This window comes from Pelodiscus sinensis, chromosome 2 (assembly GCF_049634645.1).
Source record: "Pelodiscus sinensis isolate JC-2024 chromosome 2, ASM4963464v1, whole genome shotgun sequence".
NCBI lineage: Eukaryota > Metazoa > Chordata > Testudines > Trionychidae > Pelodiscus > Pelodiscus sinensis.
The window spans coordinates 210,503,211-210,524,073 of record NC_134712.1 but is presented as its reverse complement, the minus strand read 5'-3'; positions in this window follow the sequence as shown (position 1 = coordinate 210,524,073).

Sequence of the window (20,863 nt, the reverse complement as noted above, 5' to 3'; positions counted from 1 at the left end):
GGAGCCCCACATATCTGCCGCCAGCCAGCCCTACAGCAGACAGTCCGCTGGGCCTGTCCGCCCCTGCCCCAGACAGCACACAACCAGCCCCTTCAGCCCCTCACCCAACCCAGCCCTGCCGGAGGGAAGAGGGGAGAGAGGAGTGATCCGTGGGAGAGGGGGAATGGTGGGTGCTCCGGGGGGGAAGGGAGAAGAAAGGATACTGCCACAGAGCCGTCCAGCCAGCCTGCCTCACCTTACGCTAGGAAAGAGAGTCACACAGGTAAGTTCCTTCCTCCACCTCATCCCCTCCCCTTCCCAGAGACCCCATCAGCCAATCCCTTCCCTCAGACTGTGCTGCAGTCCCTTCTCTCTAGGACCCAGCAACCCTGATGTTGCCTGCTCAATGCTTCCCGTTTCTTCCAGCAGAGTGGTGCCCCAGAACTACAGTGGTGCCCTACGCATCTGCGCACTCTGCGTATGCCTAAGGATGACCCTGTACGTAAGCACTGTGTAGAAAAAATCTTTCCTTTTATTAGTGTTAGATTTGCTGCCTTTTATATTTGTTGATATTCCCTGGTTCTTGTGTTAAGAGAGGGAAAACAGAAACTCCTGATCTATCTTCTTAGACGATTCATTATTTTATATATTTATACCATGTCCCGTCTTATCTTCCTCCTTTCTAACATGAACAATCCCATCAGTCCCATCTCTTTCCATACGAGACCATTTCCATCATTCTTTATGTTCATCTCTGACCTCCCTCTAGTTCTGCAACACCCTGTTTAAGATGAGGTGATGAAGCCACACCATTGATTTATATAATGGCACACTAATATTTTCTGAGTTGCTCTCCATCCAATTTCTGATGTGCCCTAATTTTTCTTTAATGCAGTTGCACATTGCACAGGAGTTTTCAGCGAACCAGCCACAATAATGCCCAGGTCCCATTTCTCAGTGGGGGTATGTCTACACTACAGCATTATTTCAAAATAGCTTATTTCGAAATAACGCATCTAGACACGAAATGCATTTTGAAATAGCGTTCTGCTATTTCAATATAGCGCATCCACAGTGATTGGACGCTGAATTGCATTTAAGGCCGGCCAGAACCGGTTCTGGCAGGGCATCAGGTCAGGAGTTACCTTGTGTGGCTGCTGCCTGAGGCTATCTGAGGCCTGTGCTTAAAGGGACCCCCCCGGACAGCCAGTTATCAGGTTTCCCTGTTTGCTTGCCTACCTCACTGAGGGACAGCAAAGAAATTTTGTCTCTGTGTGCTCTGGTTGCCCTCACTTAGGACACCACACCACTCTGCAGCATGGAGCTGGAGCCGCCCTTTGGCCCCTTGATGCTTCTCCTGGACGTGTTGCTACGAGCCTGGCAGCACATTCTGCAGGCAGTAACAGTCTCCCTGGTGTGCCCCACTGGGGGCTTGCGCCTCATTCCTCCCTCACGTTCTTCCACTTACCCCTCCCTAACCCCCCTTCCTGCTGTACAATAAAAGACACGTGTTCGTTACAACAAAGCCTCTTTATTGAACAAAACTGGGGGGGGAGGGGAAATGAAATTGAGGTGAGACTGGGGAATGAAGGTGGGAGGAGGGAGGGTGGGAGAGGGGAGGGGGAAACCTGGGAGGAGGGAGCTGGAAGGGGGAAGCAAGGGGAGGAAGGGGGAGGAGAAGCTCAGGGCTCAGGGTTGGGGGTCTCGCTGAGCAGCGGCAGATATAAGACAGGGCGAGTGGGGCAGCTGCCCCAGGCCCCACACTGCAATAGGCCCCACGCCGAGCCACCCTGTGGGGCCCAAACAGCTGCTTGCGCCGCTTGCTTCCGTGTGGCAGCCCGGCTGAGCAGCACAGAACTCAGGAGAGCACCACGGCAGGAGGCGAAGGCCGTGACGGAGGCTCCAGGTCTCGCCCCCTGGCTGTGTAGGTCACCGCCCTGTCTCCCTTCGCCTCCCACCGTGGCACTCGGCTGAGTTCTGCGCCGCTCAGCCAGGCTGCTGCACAGGAGCAAGCGGCGTAAATGGCTGTTTGGGCTTTGTGAGTGAGAGGCAGGAGGGGGAGGACTAAGGAGAAGAGAAAGAGAGAGTGAGAAGCAGGAGGGGGAGGAAAAGAGAGAGAGAGAGAGTGAGGCAGGAGGGGGAAGAGACTTAAATACAAATGAAAATTTTTAATTATTAATGCAGAATTTTGTTTAAGAATGACTTACAATATAATTAAAATAAAAATTATCCAACTAAATTAAGTTTCTATCAGATTTACCCAATTCACATTTAATATTAAAATAGCCTTCAATTTGCACATTTGATGCCTTTTTTCTATTTTTTCTTCAAAGGGAGTTCCGCAAAATTGTGCTGCCCTGGGCCCCGCAAAACTCTCATCCGCCCCTGTCGCCGAGCCAACTGTCTCCCAGCACTGTGGGTGCGGGGGCCATGGCATCCCCAGGGTGGTGGGGAGGGTGTGGAGGAAGAAGTGGGATGGGGAGAAGGAGTGGGAGGAGGAGCAGTAGCTGGGGAGGCAACAGGGGCTGGAGCATCAGGAGGCAGCAAGCTCTGCACCAGGGTCTGCAGGTGCTGGCAGATGGCACAGCCCTAGGCAAGCTGCTCCCGCCAGAGCTGCAGGTCTTCCTGCACCCAGTGGTTGAGGGTGTGGTGCAGGGCTCGCAGTGCCCCCAGGTGCTCCTGCTGGTACCCCTCCACTGCATGGGTGGGCCTGCGGAGTCCTCGGGTGTGGTAGGATGTCCCTGGTGGTGTGGTGCACCCTGCACTCGCAGCTGGTACGACTGTGGAGAAAGAAGAGAAGTGGTCAGTTCTCCCTATGGACACAGTGGGTGAAGCCCAGCCCCCCTCTGCAAGGTAAGGACAGCTGTTCTCCGCACCATCAGAGCCGATGTGCTTGCACAGAGGCCATGTTCGGGATGTCCTGCTATCCCCTGGAGTGGGAGCTGCTCCGGGACTACACCCATGTCCCTGTGTTGTACATTGTGGCTGTGTCTACACTGGCACCCTTTTCCGTAAAAGGGATGCTAATGAGACACTTCGGAATTGCAAATTCCGCGGGGGATTTAAATATCCCCCACGGCATTTGCATGAACATGGCTGCCGCTTTTTTCCGGCTCGGGGTTTTGCTGGAGAAAAGCGCCAGTCTAGATGGGATCTTGTGGAAAATAAGCCCTTTTCCAGAAGATCCCTTATTCCTATTTGAACCCCGAGCCGGAAAAAAGCGGCAGCCATGGTCATGCAAATGCCGCGGGGGATATTTAAATCCCCCGCGGAATTTGCAATTCCGAAGTGTCTCATTAGCATCCCTTTTACGGAAAAGGGTGCCAGTGTAGACACAGCCAGTGTGCGTGTGTGTGGCGGGGGGGAGATGTCCCCTGCCTCTGTGTAGAGTGGGCTTATGGAGGGAGGGCATCCTGCTGTGTCCCACACCGGGGTCAGGAGCATGTCATGTCACTTCACACACACATGTAGCTAACAGGCCAAGGCCCCTGTGTGGCAGCCAGCTGAGGCCACGTGCCCGTGGGTGGCACAGCACAGGCTCGAACATGCACAAGTTGCTGCGTGATCCGTGGTCAGCAAAGCCCACGTGCGTGGTCCCTGGTCTTCCTCCCGCCCCCATAAGGGGACAGTGATGACACTCACATGTTGTTGCCTCCCTGGATGACACCGGTGACAGGTCTGCTGGGCTGGCTTGGGGGTCCTAGCTGTGCGGTACGCTCCCTCCACACCCCTGTGGCTCCTTGCCCTCCTCCTCCTCCATGCCCTAGTCAGGGCCCTCTGCCTCAAGGTCGATGACCACCTGGGGGGGGCACAGACCGTCCCACCCCCCAGGATGCGATCCAAGGTATCAAAATAGGGGCAGCTCTCTGGGTCTGTCCCTGATTGGGAGCTGCCCCCTGTGGCCCTGGCATAGGCCTGCCGCAGCTCCTTAATTTTCATCCAAACCTGCTCCTGGGTTTACACGTGGCCTTTGGTGGCCAGGCTGGCAGCTATCCTGTCGTAGATGGCTGCATTCTTCCGTCTAGTGTGGAGATCAAGGACGTTGGAGGCATCCCCCAAAACCTCAGTCAGGTCCATGATCTCCACCCTGGACCAGGAAGGCGCCTGCCTTCTCTGGCCCCTGGAAGGCTCCTGGGAGCTGGGGGACTGGTCCTGGGGAGTGGTGGAGGGCTGGCTGGCACTGGCTGCCTGGCTCATGCTGGGGCCACTGGGTCAGGGGCAGCGACTGCTGGCTCTGGGCTGCCAGGTCTGGAGCTGGCACAGGCACTGTAGCCAGACTCTACCCCTTTAAGGGCTCTGGGAAGGGTGGGAGGAGAAGAGTTTTCCTGGATGGGGCCAGAGTGGCCAGCAGGGTACCCTGCGAAGGGCTGGAGGCCCCCTATTTTGAAATAAGTGTCTACACAGCACTTATTTCAAAATATCAATTTTCAAACAGGCGCTATTCCTCGTGGAATGAGGTTTACCAATTTCAAAATAAGCCCTGCGTAATTTTGAATTAATTTCAAAATAGCAGTTGGATTGTGTAGATGCTAGTACAGTTATTTCAAAATAATGGCTGTTATTTTGAAATAACTTTGCTGTGTAGACATACCCTCATATTGTTAATTTAAAATCCTATAAGGTGTATGTGAGCTACAATTGTCTCCTCTTCCAGATACATTTGGCAACACCGAGTTTCATCTGTCATTGTATTACCACTCACCTAACTTAATTACCACCTTCTGAAGTTCCTCGCAGTCCTCTTTGAATATGACTAAGAAAAATAATTTTATGTCATCTGCACATTTTCTAGATTCTCCTTTTCCTGATCTTTAATAAATAGACTAAATGTCAGGCTCAGGATACCAGATGAAGATTGGAGCCATGGTCAAAAACAGTTACTAAGGACTGAGACCAGACATAAAGTTGAGAGTAGGCTGAGAGCAATGCTAAACCTGGGATCCAGGGACAGGGCAGAAACAGGGCCAAAGTCCATAGACAAGCCAAACCAGGACTATAGTCTGAGTCTGGAATCAGGCCAGAGGTCAAAGCTGGGTTGGATTGCGTCCAAGGGTCTAAGGTTCTGGAGGCAGGTACAGGCCTGGAGCAGACCTTGCACAGACAAGGCTGAGGTAGGAATAAGATCAAAGGAAGGATGGATGTCTAGGGAGTCTATAACACCATGAGGTAGCAAGAGAGCTTCTAGCATAGGCTAACCTGGTTTTGTCAGTGAGAATAAAATACTGGCACCTGATGGTCACCCGCTCTCTCAGCTTGCATGAGAGATGAATCACTGCATGTTCTGAGTGAGTCACCCTGGTCCTGCTGTACATTTACCTTTACACTAACTGATGTTGGTTAATGTTTTGCTTTGATGAAAACTCACCATGGCATCCTCTTTCTTTCCTGTCTCATAGCCAATTTTTGATCTGTGCCTTACTCTCTTGACTGTTTAACTTCTTCAGTGGTCTTTTGGGTGGATTCTTACCCTTTCATGAATTCCAAGACTAGAAGGGACCATTGTGATCATCTAGTCCAACCTCCTTTAAAATGCAAATAATAGAACTTTCCAATCCCCCATCTGCAAAAATCCTAGGGTACATCTAGACTACGTTCTTTTTTCAAAAGGAGATATGCCAATTTGGTACTAATGTGCATATCTTCTTCTGATCGCTTTTTCGAAAATGGTTTTTTCAAGAAAGAAAGCAGTTTAGACGTGGTTCTTTTGGAAAAAAGAACCTTTTTTGAAAGAACCCTGCACAGCTCATTTTTTGAGAAGGGTTCTTTCGAAAAAGGGTTGTTTTTTTAAAGAACTGCATCTAAACTGCTTTCTTTTTCATAAAAACCACTTTTGAAAAAGCAATCAGAAGAAGATATGCAAATTAGCACCAAATTTGCATCTCTCCTTTCGAAAAAAGAATGCAATCTAGATGTACCCCTAGGGAATAACTTTTAGATAAACACCCATTCTTGATTTCAGAATTACCAGAGAAAGAGAATACACCACAATGCTTAGTCAATTGTTTCAATGGTTATTTATCTTCACTGTTAAAATGTACACCTTATCTGTAATCTAAAGTTGTCTAGTTTCAGCTTCCAGTCATTGAATCATGTTATGTCTTCCTCTGCTAGATAGAAGAACCCATTATTAAATATTTGTTCATCATGTAGACATTTATAGACTCTGATTGCATCTCTCCTTAACCTTCTATTTTTTCGACTAAATAGAGTGAGCTTCTTGATTCTATCAGGCATGTTTTCTTGCCCTTTCATCACTTTTGTGGCTTTTTCTCTGAACCCTCTCCAATTTATCAATATCCTTCTTTTAGAAAACTAAATACAAATTTAAAGAATTCTAAGAGATTAGCGAGACACAATTTCTCTTTGCACAGTCCATGCTGATGAGACTGTCAGATTATGATATTCCAAGTGTTTGCTTATTCTAAGTTACATTTTTGACTAATTTACCATGGACAGACAGAATTCCCTGGATCACCTCTAGAATCTTTTTTTTATTATAAGTACAACATAATTGCTACTACCCAAGCTTCTGGAACAATAGTTATTTTTACTAAGAAATTGAGTATTTTTGCTGGCAGCTCATAAGTCCCTTCATGAAGGTGTACCATCTGGCTTTGATGACCTATTGATTTTTCATTTATCATTTTGCTCCAACCTCTTCCTTGACTGCTCAGTCTCTGATCCTACCATCTCTTTATTTCTAGGAAAGAACAAGTCCAGGGTAGGTTTCTTCCCAACATAGGGAAGACTGATGCAAATAAATCATTTAGCTTCTCCGCCATTTCCTTATCTTCCTTAAGAGATCGCTTTATCCCTGGTGATTCAGTGGATATACCAGTTCTTTTGAAGGCTTCCTGCTTCTGATAGACTGAAATAAAGTATTGCCAGTTTTTATATTATTAGCTATTTGCTCTTGAGAATCCAACTCAGCCCTCCTACTTTCCCCTTTACATCTTGCCTGCTGTAATTCTGCAGCACCCCTGTCTGCTGGCGTATTAGTTTCCTATTTAATAAGGGAAAGGGACTGCAGTGGGAAAGCAAAGGCATCTGGAAAAATCAAACAATGTGAATTAATACATTCTTTGTGGGCTGGAGGAAGCAATGGAGTTCAGACAGGCCTTTGGATGTTATGTTTTACAATGTCCCTTGAGGCCTGAGACCCACTGAAGCCTGTGTTTGACCACCTTTGACTGAACCAAAATTACGTGGTAATAACCCACAATTAAAAGTGTGTCCCCTTGCTGTATTTCATTCCTTTTGTGCATTTTAGCTTTCAAAATTAGACAGAAGTGAAGAGGAGATAGGCAGGTATAGAGAGCAACCACATCTCTTAGTGGGGCCCGGGGAACATTTGACACCTCTTGGTTTCAGGGCCCCCTGGCTGTTTTTAATTTCACTAAATCATTCCCGGCTGGGGATTGTATGCTTTCAGTGGCCTCTCCCAGCAATGTGGAGGTGCATTGTCAATGTGCCAAATCCAGCTAAGCTCAAGGGAAGTGTTGCAACATTATAAGATGTCAGGCACATGAGGTAAAAAGGGAGTCCTCCACTCTGGGGACCAATCATTAATTGCATTTAATTTGGATCGAAAAAAAAGATGCCAAGAAATCTCACTTTCATTTTTCCTTTGAAGCTGTTGTAACAGGGCAGGTGAGCAATCTGTGTAACAAATAGGTTAGTAGCCTTTTTACATCACTGTTTTGAATGCACAATGGGGGTGCTGTGTGTCTGAAGGTCCCTTCTTAAAGGGCCCATGGCTGCAGCAGTTTTTATGGAGGCAAACAAAATCCCTGCTGTCTTCAATGGATCAGGCTCATCTGGCCATAGGTATCCCTCAGGAAAACAAGGAGAGTTCAGGTGGATTTCACAGTGCGAGGAAGGGTGGGGAGTGTCTGGACCCAGATTCATTCCCACTGAAGCGAATGGAGATTTTGCTCACAGTGTCAAGGAGGGAAAGAGTGGACCCTAGTGTGATAGGAATGCATCATGGACTGTGATTGCTGCTTGTGTAAACACACCCAAGCATAGGTGTCTGCTTCCAATTTCCCCCCGGGATACTCAACCCACTGCTCAGCCCCAGGCCCTGCTCCCACTCTTGCCCTTCCCCCGATGCTAACCCCTACCTTACCTTTGCCCATCCTTGCTCCACCCCTTCATTCAAGGCCTCACCCCACCCCACCCCATCTTTTTCCTGCTTTTTTCTGCCCCTCCTCACTCTTTCCCCCTCCCAGAGCCTCCAGCATGCCATGAAATAGTTGATCCACAAGGTGTGGGAAGCACTGTGGGGCTACGTCTACACTGGCCCCTTTTCCGGAAGGGGCATGTAAATTTCACTAGTCGTCGTAGGGAAATCCACGGGGGATTTAAATATCCCCCGCGGCATTTAAATAAAAATGTCCACCGCTTTTTTCCGGCTTTTAAAAAAGCCGGAAAAGAGCGTCTACACTGGCCCCGATCCTCCGGAAAAAGTGCCCTTTTCCGGAGGGTCTTATTCCTACTTCAAAGGGCGCTTTTTCCGGAGGATTGGGGCCAGTGTAGACGCTCTTTTCCGGCTTTTTTAAAAGCCGGAAAAAAGCGGCGGACATTTTTATTTAAATGCCGCGGGGGATATTTAAATCCCCCGCGGATTTCCCTATGACGACTAGTGAAATTTACATGCCCCTTCCGGAAAAGGGGCCAGTGTAGACGTAGCCAGAGGGGGAGGAGTTGATCAGTAGTGCTGCTGGTGGGCAGGATACATGGGGACAGGAGGCAACTGGCCCTTGGTGGGTGTTAAGCACTTGCTAATTTTTTCCCTGAGGGCTCCAGCCCTGGAACCCAAGGAGTTGGCACCCATGTACTCAAGTTAGCTTTAGTCTAGTTAGTGCAGATACCAGAGCAGTAAGGCACAGCAACTCATGCTTCAGTAAGAGCTTACCCTATGAGTAATTACCTAGGTTCTAGTTGTGTTTGTGCAGCCTGAGTTGCGCTACAGCAATTTCACTGCTCCAGTACCTGAGCTAGCTAGAGTGAAGTTACCTTGGGTTATGTCTGTCTGAGATACTACCACATCCCATGACTGCAGGGTAGACGTGTCCAGAGTTACACCAAGCATGAATACCAATGGAAGAGGCACAGGCAGAGGGAGACTGAGCAAGAGATGCTGATAAATAGGAAAAGAAGTAACAACTCAGTCATCTGCTCTTCAGAAATTGTATATTGAGCTAGGGCTGAATCTTGCGCCTGTTGGACGTGAGCCAGCTGCCCCTTCCTGAGGAGAATAAGTTTCATCCTGCGGCTTCCCAGTGACAAATCAGGAATAACAAATCATTATTTAAAAATACACTTGTCCTCCTGGTCATGTGTGAATCCCAGCAAATATATGAACAGCCATCCCCACAAATACCCATGTCAACAAACAAGCAGACACATGGTCATGAAGAGGAAGGGGATGGGAACATGGTTGTATGGAGCAGTCACTCAGAACTCAGATAAACATTCACAAACAGCTTTCATGCTACTGGAGCAGCTCTACTCAGGAGCGTCAAAAGGCCAGATTCATCCTTGAGAGAACTCTAACTCCACTGAAGTCTATGTTGTAGGGTGACCATATGTCCCTAATATGAAAACAGTACACCGGGTGAGAAGTGATTCCAGGTTGCTTGAGTCAGCTCCATATGACCCTCTGGCATGGCCACTTGTCCAAGCCAGAGTCCTGGACATCATGGGTTGGGATATTTTGGGGCAAAACTGGGCCTTTGTCCCATTTGCTCTTGCCCCAGTGTTCCTCTGCAGCTCCATAGGGACAGAGAAAACATGACAAATGCCCAGTTTTGCCGAAAATTCATGATGTCCATCCCAGTGCTTAAAAAGGGGACTGTCTCAGCCAAAATGGGACATATGGTCACTCTACAATGTAGTGACTCCAGGGATAAATTTGGTCATGTGACCAAGCAGGATTTGTCCTAAACTACTAGCAAAGATCCTAAAGCTAGCGTGTTCAAACTTGGGAAATTCACACTAGTGCTCCTGTATGGCACTTACAAATGCTTGCTTAGAATAAAATGAATGACACACATGACAGGATAGTGAGATTATGAGAAAATAAGATACCAAGGCCTGTACAGTTTCTGCAACTGAAAGGCTTTTTTTTTTTTTTTTTTTTTTTTTTGTAATTTTAAAATATTTTTTCTTCCTTGAACTCATTGAGGTTCTCTGTGAATTTAACATTAGAGTGACTTTGACTGTAACAGTAATAATTATTTTCCAATGTTAATGTTGTGATCTTAATGAAAGGAAACAGAAAAGGGGGTATCATTTCACATACACAAATCTGCACTTCATTTACACAGAATAGCTTCTGAATGGCTTTTCTCCATGTTTTTGGTCAACATTACTCTTTTAGAGAAATGATAAATGTCTAGAATTGTTGGCTGTTAAACAGATGAAGCAGATGCTATTCATTACAGACCTTGCAATGCATGTTTTGCTACTTTCCAAAAAGCAGCCATTGTGGGTCACATGTTTATTTTTCTAAGTTCATATATCCTTAAAATATTTCACTTTTCATAATTAATTATTAATGTTGCAATGGCTTTATTTTATTAATGAAGACACTGATATTTTATGGAATGATCAAGATAATAAATAAATATAAGCCCCTTTTATAAAGTGTGTGTGTGGATAAAGATGAACTAGGAGATCAAGTTAGAATAAACCACGGTGATTTTGATTTGATGACAATAGATCTTTCAGGAAGGCATATGGTAAATGAAGAATAAACCAGAGCATTACTGATCATGTAGATGTTTATGAAAAATCTTCCACTAGTAGCACATGAAATCAAAATAACATCCATTCAGACTCTGAACAGATGGCATTTGGAGAGGGTTATTTGTTTTAAGTAGTTTAGATGATCACAAAAAAAAGAGTCATTGGTGGTTTTATGGTTTTTGTCTATTTAGAGAATGAAGATTTGAAGTTGAGGCTTAAAAGGTTCAGCACCTCCGAGACATCAGGACTAATAGCAAGAGCAACCAGCATTAAGGAAAAAAGAGAGGAACTCTGCCATCACTGTTGTATCATTTGCTTTTGAATTTGGGTACAGAATTAGCTCTCAGTTACACGGTAAGTTTATAGTCTGTACTAAAGCACAAATTTCAGTTAAAGTAAATGGGAGTTTGCATGAATAAAACAGTCAAGATTGGCCACAATTAAGAGCATTCAACCTTCCTGTGAGAAGCCAGGAGGAGAAAGGAATGCTCTAAAGTTATCCTGTTAAGCAGGCACCTCAGCCTTTCTCCTGCCGCCACCCAGTTTTTCACACTGCAATAGGCAGTGAGTAGAACACAAGATTCAATCCTCAGAATAAGCCCCACTAACTCCAAACTACTCTAAACTTCACCATCTGACAATGGCTCTCAGGATTCATCTGCCAGCCAGGGCTCTCCAGATTGCGCTGGTATTTGAGCTATGTTCTCTGGCTGGGGAGCAGAAACAGCTGTGACAAAGGAGCCAGACATGCCAGCTCAAAGCTACATGAGAACTTTCCTACACCAGAATGCCTGAGAAATCTACAAGAGGAGCCATGGACTCATGATTAAGCCAGGGAATCTGTTTCTCCATTGCTATAGATAGGCACTTACACCTGTGTCAAGTAAGTAGAAAGGCTAGGAAAGCACACAATACGCCATAAAGTGGCCCTTTGCTTTACAGAGTACAGCTGAGTAACTAGTCTGAGACCTAATCAGAATTTGAGATGGTAGCGTTTTGTTCCCTCTTTACACAAATATAAATGACTGCCAAAGGTACCAGCAATGGAGAATCTATGGATACTGAGAAACTCAGACTAGTTACTCAGCTGGACTCTGCAAAGTAAAGGGGCCCTTTATGGAGTGTTATGTGCTTTCCTAGCCTTTACATCTATATTGAATTATTATTTTCCTGAACCAACTTCCTTCTTCCACAATTAAGGCTAGATCTTCAGAGACACACATTGCAGGTCTTCTCTCTAGGATATTTCCTTACCTTGGGACATTGTCATAAGTTAGTGCCAGGTTGACTGCTAAGTAAAATACGACAGATAGTAGGTCTGGCCCTGATAATGATTCTATTTCTTCAGAAAAAAAGGTTAGTGTGAGGTGGACTTTTCCTTCAAGCTCAGCCCTGCATATGGAACAACATGCAGCTGTGCTACCACAGAGAGGAACTAGAACCCTCCTTGATCCCATCCCCTGTTTGTTCTAGAAAAAAAGCAATTTGTGAACACACCTTATCAGGTGTGACATATTCTTAGCTTAGCAGCACTGGCTGATGCATTATGGGGGAAGACTCAAGTTTCCACCCACCTGATAAAGGGCCTGGCACAATCAGGCTCTTAGTACATATGGACCCATCACTCCTTCTGACACTCCGCATGCAACCCAGGAGAACTAGGCAGCAGTAGGAGCTGACCATTTCTGAGGCACTAATCACCTGCTGCTGGCCACTTCTGGGGCACAGCACGGTCTGTGGTGCAAGGACAAGCAGGAAACCTGCCTTAGCACCCTTGCAGCACATGGTGCTGCTGGAAGTAAGCCTGTGCCACAATTCCCTGCCTTGACTCTGAGCTCCCTCCCTCATTCCTGGCCCCACCCCACAGCGTGCCTTCTAGTCAAAAGATATAATTATGTTGCGCCACGGGCATCAACAATTTTCTTCAACTGGGTCACAAGAAAGAAGTTTGAAAACCACAGTTCTAGTGGGATTAAAAAAAGAAACAAGAATCTACCATAGGTTTAACAGTAATTGCTTTAATGAGGCAAAACCCTTTAGAATGCAAACATACTTGACAATAGAAAGAGAAACAATCAAAAAGAAAGTGTTTTATACAGGCTGCTTCAAGAGAAAGTAGTAAAAACCATTGTGCCCCACACACAGTTAGATAAACACTCTCACAAGGGAAGGAAGAGAGCAGGACAAGGGATGTGTAATTGGTCTCACTATTCTTTACTATTTACTTTCTGTGTAAGACATTGCCATGAAAGCTGAATCTGGATCCTAATTTTTTAATCATATTTCAATCATGCTGTAGAAAAGAGAATGAAATACAGTACAGCATTTCTCTTTGCATGCCATTTTATTGATTAAAACTGCTAAGGGATTCTATTAATATATAGATAGTATCATGAGTTTTCGTGGGCACAACCCACTTCTTCTGGTTGTGCCCACGAAAGCTCATGATACCATCTACATGTTTTGTTAGTCTTTAAGGTACTACTAGACTATTTGTTTTTCCTGCTACAGACTAACTTGGCTACCCCTCTAAATCTATTAATATAATACTTTGCTCTTATTTTGCTCTTCTTATCTGAGATCTCAAAGCACTTTACAAAGGAAGTCAGTATCATTATCTATCATTATCCTCACTGTATAGGTAGAAGGTAAACAAAAACTAGCATGAAACCAAAATGATAAACTGTTTTTCATTTGTTGTATTGAAGCTGATCCAAAGTTCTGTGAAACCAGTGGGAGTCTTTCCATTGACTTCAGTGTTTTTTGGGCCAGGACATGTAGCATTCAAATGGTGTTTGTTTGTTTCATTCATGAATCTGTTATTATAAACCCAATGAATACAGAGACACTATAGCAGTAAATATGATCAAACATGTCGATGAGTATGCTGCAGAGCACAGGAGTACAAAAGGCCACGACATATGCAATGCTTAAAAAAGTTAATTACACCCACAAAGCATTAATGTGAATTCTTTGATGTGTTGGGGAGGTGTCATTCCCTGCATCTAGTGAATTCTGAAATGCTCTTCTATTTACTGCCTCAGTGCCATTTGGACCAGCATCGTTTGTACATGGTCAGAGACAAATAAACTCATTTTCCTCTTTTCTCTCTTGACTTCTCTTCCAAGTATAAAATTGCCAATGCAGTACTGTGCACCTAAATTAACTGACAAGTCTGAAAAGATCCAGGGAAGCTGGCTTTTTCATGCATGAATATAAATGAGCAAGGTTAACTTAATTAACAAATTAGTGGTATGCATGTATTTCACTGGCTGTATAAGTTGCTGTACAATTTATGCAGTATGGGCCTTAGTGTGCCAGTCATTTGTAAGCAGGCCTCACCATGGAAATCAAGGAGGCATTCTGGTTCAGATAAATAGTACAATATGGGTATAAACTTGACTTTTTTTGCTCGTGTTCATTCTTATGTTTAACAGCGATTATTTATATAAAAAGAACTCCTGTATAAAACATAGGAGCAGGGTGAGGGGTTTTGTAATCTATATATCTGTGCCTGTCCTCTAACCTTGGATAAAAGACACCTTTGTCTTTGGACTTTGCTTTAGTGTTAAATTCCACCTAATAAATAAGACCTGTAGGATGGGATTCACAAAGGTATTTAAGCACCTAACACCCATTGGCTGTGTCTAGACTGGCAAGTTTTTCCGGAAAATCAGCCGCTTTTCCGGAAAAACTTGCCAGCTGTCTACACTGGCCGCTTGAATTTCCGGAAAAGCACTGACGATCTCATGTAAGATCGTCAGTGATTTTCCAGAAATACTATGCTGTTCCCGTTCATGCAAAAGTCTTTTTCCAAAAGACTTTTGTGCAAAAGGGCCAGTGTACAGCACAGTACTGTTTTCTACAAAAAAGCCCTGATTGCGAAAATGGCGATCGGGGCTTTTTTGTGGAAAAGCGCGTCTAGATTGGCCACGGACACTTTTCCGCAAAAAGTGCTTTTGCGGAAAAGCATCCTGCCAATCTAGACGCGCTTTTCCAAAAATGCTTTTAACGGAAAACTTCCGTTAAAAGCATTTCTGGAAAATCATGCCAGTGTAGACGTAGCCATTGATTTTAATGGGAATCAGACATCTAAGTACCTTTGTGAAACTCACTCATGGTTATGGTCATTATTACTATCATTTTAACAACCAACATGGTGATATTTCTTTTCAAGGTGGTGCTACTAACTGTGCGCTGATCTTGGCATCATTATTCCATGATTGTTTACCTCTCTGCTGCCCATGTGCAGGTTGTTCCTGGAGCTATGGAATTTGTTAAGAAGCATGCCCTTATTCCCCTCCCTTCAAGAATTAACAGTTACCAACAAGATGGTATCCCAGGGCATTAGAATGGGGAGTCCAGGCCAGAGCCGTCCTCGCCCATACGCAGAATACACACAGGCACTAGAAAATTTCAGACACCACTGAGTCTTGACATCCGCCCGTCCACCTCTTCCTATCCCTGTTCTGTGGCTGCTGCAGTCTGGTGAGTCTTCCTACAGAGATGAGCTAGTTAACTTAAAAGTGAAATAGCCTTCTAGCCACCCTATTAGCAGAACATTGATCCTTTGAAAGAGTCACTCAAGTGGTAATGAAGCCAATTAACAGCTGTCTAGCCTCCATTTCTTAATTTACTGTGTGAGTCTACAGGATCTTCATTTACAATTTTCTTTAAAAATATTAATGTGTTGCTGAAGATCATAAAATCATATCTTTACATTTTTTCCCTCCCTCCCTGGGCTGCTGAGCATAAGGGCATCAGTTTAATAGTACTCCATGCATGGGACACCATAAATCCTAAGGATGGTTCTGGTCCAGAAGCAGCTCAGTTATGTACACCAATTTAGGAATAGCTGATTGTTTGTGTTGAGAGATCAGGCCTTCGTGCAGACAAAATTCTGTCAGCTCATAGTTACAGGCTTATTTCTAATCCGCGATGGGAGTGGATTCCCCTAACACCCAATCACATCATGATTAGGGAACCATGATTTCCCAATCATCAGATGTTTACATTTTACCAATCTATCTGACCCACTTACACCAAGCAACCATTGAATGCTATTAATAAATTGTTAGACACCATCATCCACTCTTAGCAGAGCTGAAGACAATTCAAGCCAAGAATGCATATTCAAAAGGAATAGATATGTATCCTATTGCCAATGCAACATGGAGCCCTCAGTAAATCTCTTTCTTTGTATCTCTGTCTGTCTGTCTCCCTTTCTCTCCCTCTCTGGTTTGTTCACAGCAAGGTCAAGTATAATTTCTAATCTCCCAGTGTATGACCTCTGAACCCAAATGGGAAAAGTACACATCAGAATAACATGGATTCTGGAAGTTTCGTAGTGCCAACCAGTCCTGCTGTACTTTAAACCATGGCTTGAATCTGTTTCTTGACACGAGGTTATTGCTTGAAAAGTAGATGATGGTGGAGGTGGCTCTTGATGCATGATGCTTGGGCTGCACGGTGAGGGTCATAAAACATAATCCTGGTCCTTTTCTAGATGATCTAGATTATGTTTTTGTAGTCTTCCAGATGTAAGCCCTGCCATTCAGTGGCCAAGAATTTGTAAACTCAGAAAACAGTTCTATGGTGAGCAGTCCAAACATTCCAAGGGAAATTTCTGTAGAAAAAATTACAGTAGAACAATTAGAAATGCACAGCTATAATTTACTGTCACCCTTATGGGTATGATGTACCACTGGAAGGATTCTGAATAACATTTATTAATGGCCCTTATTCTACATGTAAGAATCTAGTCCTGGCAGAATGAATAGATGCAAAACTTGCTCATGGGCTGATCCATGTGAGCCAAGGACCTGTGTTGGATGGCCAGGAACTGACATAACGGATTATCCAATATGGAGAAACAAAGAGCCTTCCAAAGTTCAAGCAACATAAAGATAGAGTTTTCTCTTATTAGAGGTTTTTCTTTCCTTTCCCCCTTTCTGCTTTGAGTTGTAAACTCTGCCAGACTCACCTTCATGAGGGAACAGGGCAGAGTAAGCCAAAAAGTTTTTATCCACTTGATCGTTTCACCCCAGTCCATCAGGTGTCAAATAAGTCTTCCTTTTTGAGTAAGACATTACATCTCTGGCAGACACCAGTATTCCAGTCTCCTGCCTGGTGATTTACACAGTTACAAAGGCTTATAATGCAAATGATCAAATCGTCTGGGATACAGATGTTATAAATGAGATTAATGTGTGTAGCAACCCTTAATCATTGAGCAAAGCCTACACATTCTTATCATTCTAATATTTCAACAATTCTAAGTGAGCCAGACTCATTCCAGCTAAGTATTGGTCAGCACTCAGTTGAGGCAAAGAGGTTTTGATCTGAGCCAGCCGCTGGTCTGCCACCATCACAATATAGCCACGTAGCTAGAGATGGCCCAAATTAATAGCCTACAGAGGTAGCAGAAGGGCAGGTTGAGCCATGTTGCTTACATTGCTATTCTCCTAATATGAATCTCAGCCACCATTAAGAACATGAGTGGAGAGAGCAACCTAGGTAGCTAGATTTTACTAGCTAGGTTGAAGGCCCTCTCTATGTGCTACGACCCTTATTAACCCTAGACCTGCAGTAGGCAACTGTGGAGAGGTAACAATGACCATATTCCTAAGGGAAGAGTATCCTGAGACTTCATATGACACACTTCCTGTGCAGGATGGCAGTAATGAATAGTGCTCACCACTTATGGGACATATGGTGCTTGCAATCATGTCCCCACCTCTCTCCCATTGGCAGGGCTGGCGACAGACTTCACCGTTCCCTGGGCAATGCAGGGAGGAAAGCTTAGCTCTATGTCCCCGTAAGGTGTGGGACCTTGGGCAGAAAGGGCAGAGCTAGGGGCAGTCAGTCCTCAACACCACCCAGATCACACCGTCCCTCCTCCACTCAGTTCTCAGAGCTGCCCAGACAATGACATGCAGGGCTCCAGCCCTGGGTCCTTTTAAATTGCCAGACCATGAGGCAATTGCCCCTTTTGTCCTCCCTCCCATCGGCAGCCCTGGCCAGTGGTGACCTGCCAACCAAGTAATTGGTTTCAAAGCTGCCACTCTTTTCCCTCACACTTTGCGCAAGCAGCCTGGGCGATGTGGTTCCACTCAGCTGCTCTATGTTCTGGTTCCTCTTATTCTCAAGCTAGCTAGTCCAGAAGTCTTTGGCTTCACCAGGTTCCTCCTATACTCTGCTGCCTGCCCCAGCCTTCCCACCAACCACATAACTCACATTTGTGCTGGTGTGACCCTCACTAACTGAACTGTTCTCTACGCACAAGGCCTTGGCTGGGCCCTGGCAAGGACAGACTCCACTGTCAAAAGCAGCAGTACGCCACATTGCTGTGCTGCATTTCTCTCTGACTTTTCTATCTGACTGGTGAATGCCCTAAGCATGCTACTGAAGGCACTGTCTGTCTGGCGTGGAGGAAGGAGTTCATAGAGACTCTGAAGCAGCTGCAGATGCTCTGGCTGGTATTCTGCCCCTCCATCCCCGCTCTTTATGTACCATAATGAAGGCAGGCAGCTGAGCTGAAGCATTGACAGCAATAAACAGAAAGCCCTGGGGAGCAGAACAGCAGCTGAAGGCTCTCCTAAGGGATATGAGAGCTGAGATGCCTCCCAGAAGTCAGGGCCACTATTAATACCCACAGTTACATCCCATGAGTTTCTCTTGCAAACCAAAGAGCACTGGTGGAATGAGGAGTAATGGTAGTTCAAATTAGGATCTTTAATTCGAACTACCTACTCCGTGCCGCGTGTAGCTGCGGGCATGGAGTTCGGACTAAGGGGAATTTAAAAATGGCGGCACCCAGAAACATGCAAATGAAGCCCGGGATATCTAAATCCCAGGCTTCATTTGCAACTCCATTTGCCCTAATTACCCTACCTAGCTCGAACTAACCCAGGGCCAGGAGCAAAAGGCATGGGGCCTTGGGACTTCCATAAAGTTAGACCAGCCAATGGAAAGCCCAGCTTAGTCTTTCTCTATAATGAATGCCACTCTGAGGCAAGCTGACCACTCCTTAAGTCCACAATGGTCCTGGGACACAGCCATGGGGAGAAGGGAGCATAGAAAACCATTGCCATATGCAAGCTTGGCTCAGCTGGTGGGCCAGTTGTATTCAGACTGCTGGTGGTAACATATCATATTACCACTCTCAGTGATTAGACTTATTTAGGTCCGTGAAGTTGCTTGAAATGAAGCAGACTTTAATTCCTTAAGTTTTATACACTTGTTTGTGTTGGCAACTATGTATTTGAAATTGTAGCTACACTACTGTTTTCTGGAAGGATGCAGAAGAACAAGCCCTAATACTGCTCTGCATGACACAATATAGGGAACATGACATATAACTTTTTGTAATTCCCCTCTAGATAAAAGAAAATACACGGAGATTCCACATTGCATAATCTCTGCAACAGGTGATTTACAAAGTATTGCAAGTCAGATCCTTGGCAGGTGTGCATCAGCATAGCTCCGGTGACGTCAGTGGAGCTATGCCAATTGAGAACAGCTGAAGAGCTGGCCCTTGTATCTTTTTATTTAGCACATTTGTCTCTGTTAAAGCTGCTGACAGAATGAAGGAAGACGACAGAAGAAATGTAGCCCAAGCATCGTTTACTTCTCACATTATTTGGAAGCCATTCCATGAACCATCTTAATAATTGGTTTTCCTGGACAGAGACACTTACTAGTAGCAGTTAATGTTAACAGATTGGAAGAATGCCTGAAGATGATGGATGTGCTTTCTGAGAATATGGGTTTCTGGTCATTTTCCATGGCAGCTGTAAACTTAAAAATAATTTCCAGTTAATCAACGGGTAAAGAATAGAATTTACATCTGCTGGTTTGTTCATTAATCATTTGTCCTAAATATCCTTGCATGCTATGGTAAATTAAGGCACAGTGCCTCTAACAGCCATCCCCACACTTGTTCTAAAATCTGCACCATGTCAGTGTCCTCTGGAAGAGGTGTGTTTTGGCACAAAATGAAGATGTTTATCAAATGCTAAAATTCCTTCCATGCAACTGTACCATGTTTCCCAGCAGACTTTGACCTAATGTAAAACATTGAAGTTTGAGGAAGTAATTTATTTATCTAAGCTGTTTCCTCAGAAAAGTAGCCAATAAGTTGCTGTCTTGCCGTGGGTTTAAAAAACAAAACCCAGCAAATTAAATCAGATTGAAATGACACAATCTCCCTCAGAAATATCCTGGGGTTTTCTGACATTCTCTGGAGAATTTGGAACACATGGGCCAGATGCTGTGCCTGTGTAAATTGGCATAGCTCCATTGAAGTCAAAGGAGTTATACTTATTTACATCCTGGGAAGATCTGGCTAATACTGTGCTTTTATTAGTTAGTTCAGTCTTTGAAGTCTAAATCTTGAGTCAATTGTCCCTATTTTCTGTAAGGGTATGTCTACACTGCAAAGTTAATTTGAAATAACAGCAGTTATTTCGAATTAACTTCAAACTGCTATTTCGAATTTAATTCGAAATAGCAGAGCACTTAATTCGAATTTGGTAAACCTCATTCTACAAGGAGTAACACCAAATTTGAAATAGCTAATTTGAAATAAGTGCTGTGTAGACACTTAATTCGAATTAGCTGGCCACCAGCCCTCTCCAGTTTCCCCTGGTGGCCACTCTGGGCCAAACCAGGAAAATTCTTCTCCTTTCCCTAGGCCCGGAGCCCGTAAAGGGGTAGACTCTGGCCATACACCACGTGCCAGAGCCAGGCCTGCCAGCAGCCACAGCCCCTCACCCAGTGGCCGCACAATGCCATCCAGTGGCAGCCAACCGTCCCCCACCCAGTCCCCGAGCACCCAGGGGCCAGACAGGAGCCGGAGACGGCGCGCGCCCTCGTGGACTAGTGCGGCGATCATTGACCTCCTTGAGGTTTGGGGGGAGACCCCAATGTCCATGATCTCCACACTAGGCGGAGGAACGCAGCCATCTACGGCCTCATAGCAGCCACCATGGCCTAAAAGGGCCCCAGGAGCAGGTGTGCCTCAAAGTAAAGGAGCTGCAGCAGGCATACGCCAGGGCCACTAGGGGCAGTGCCGCAGCAGGGGCTGATACCTGCCCCTACTTTCCTGCCCCAGTCTGCATCCTGGGGGGAG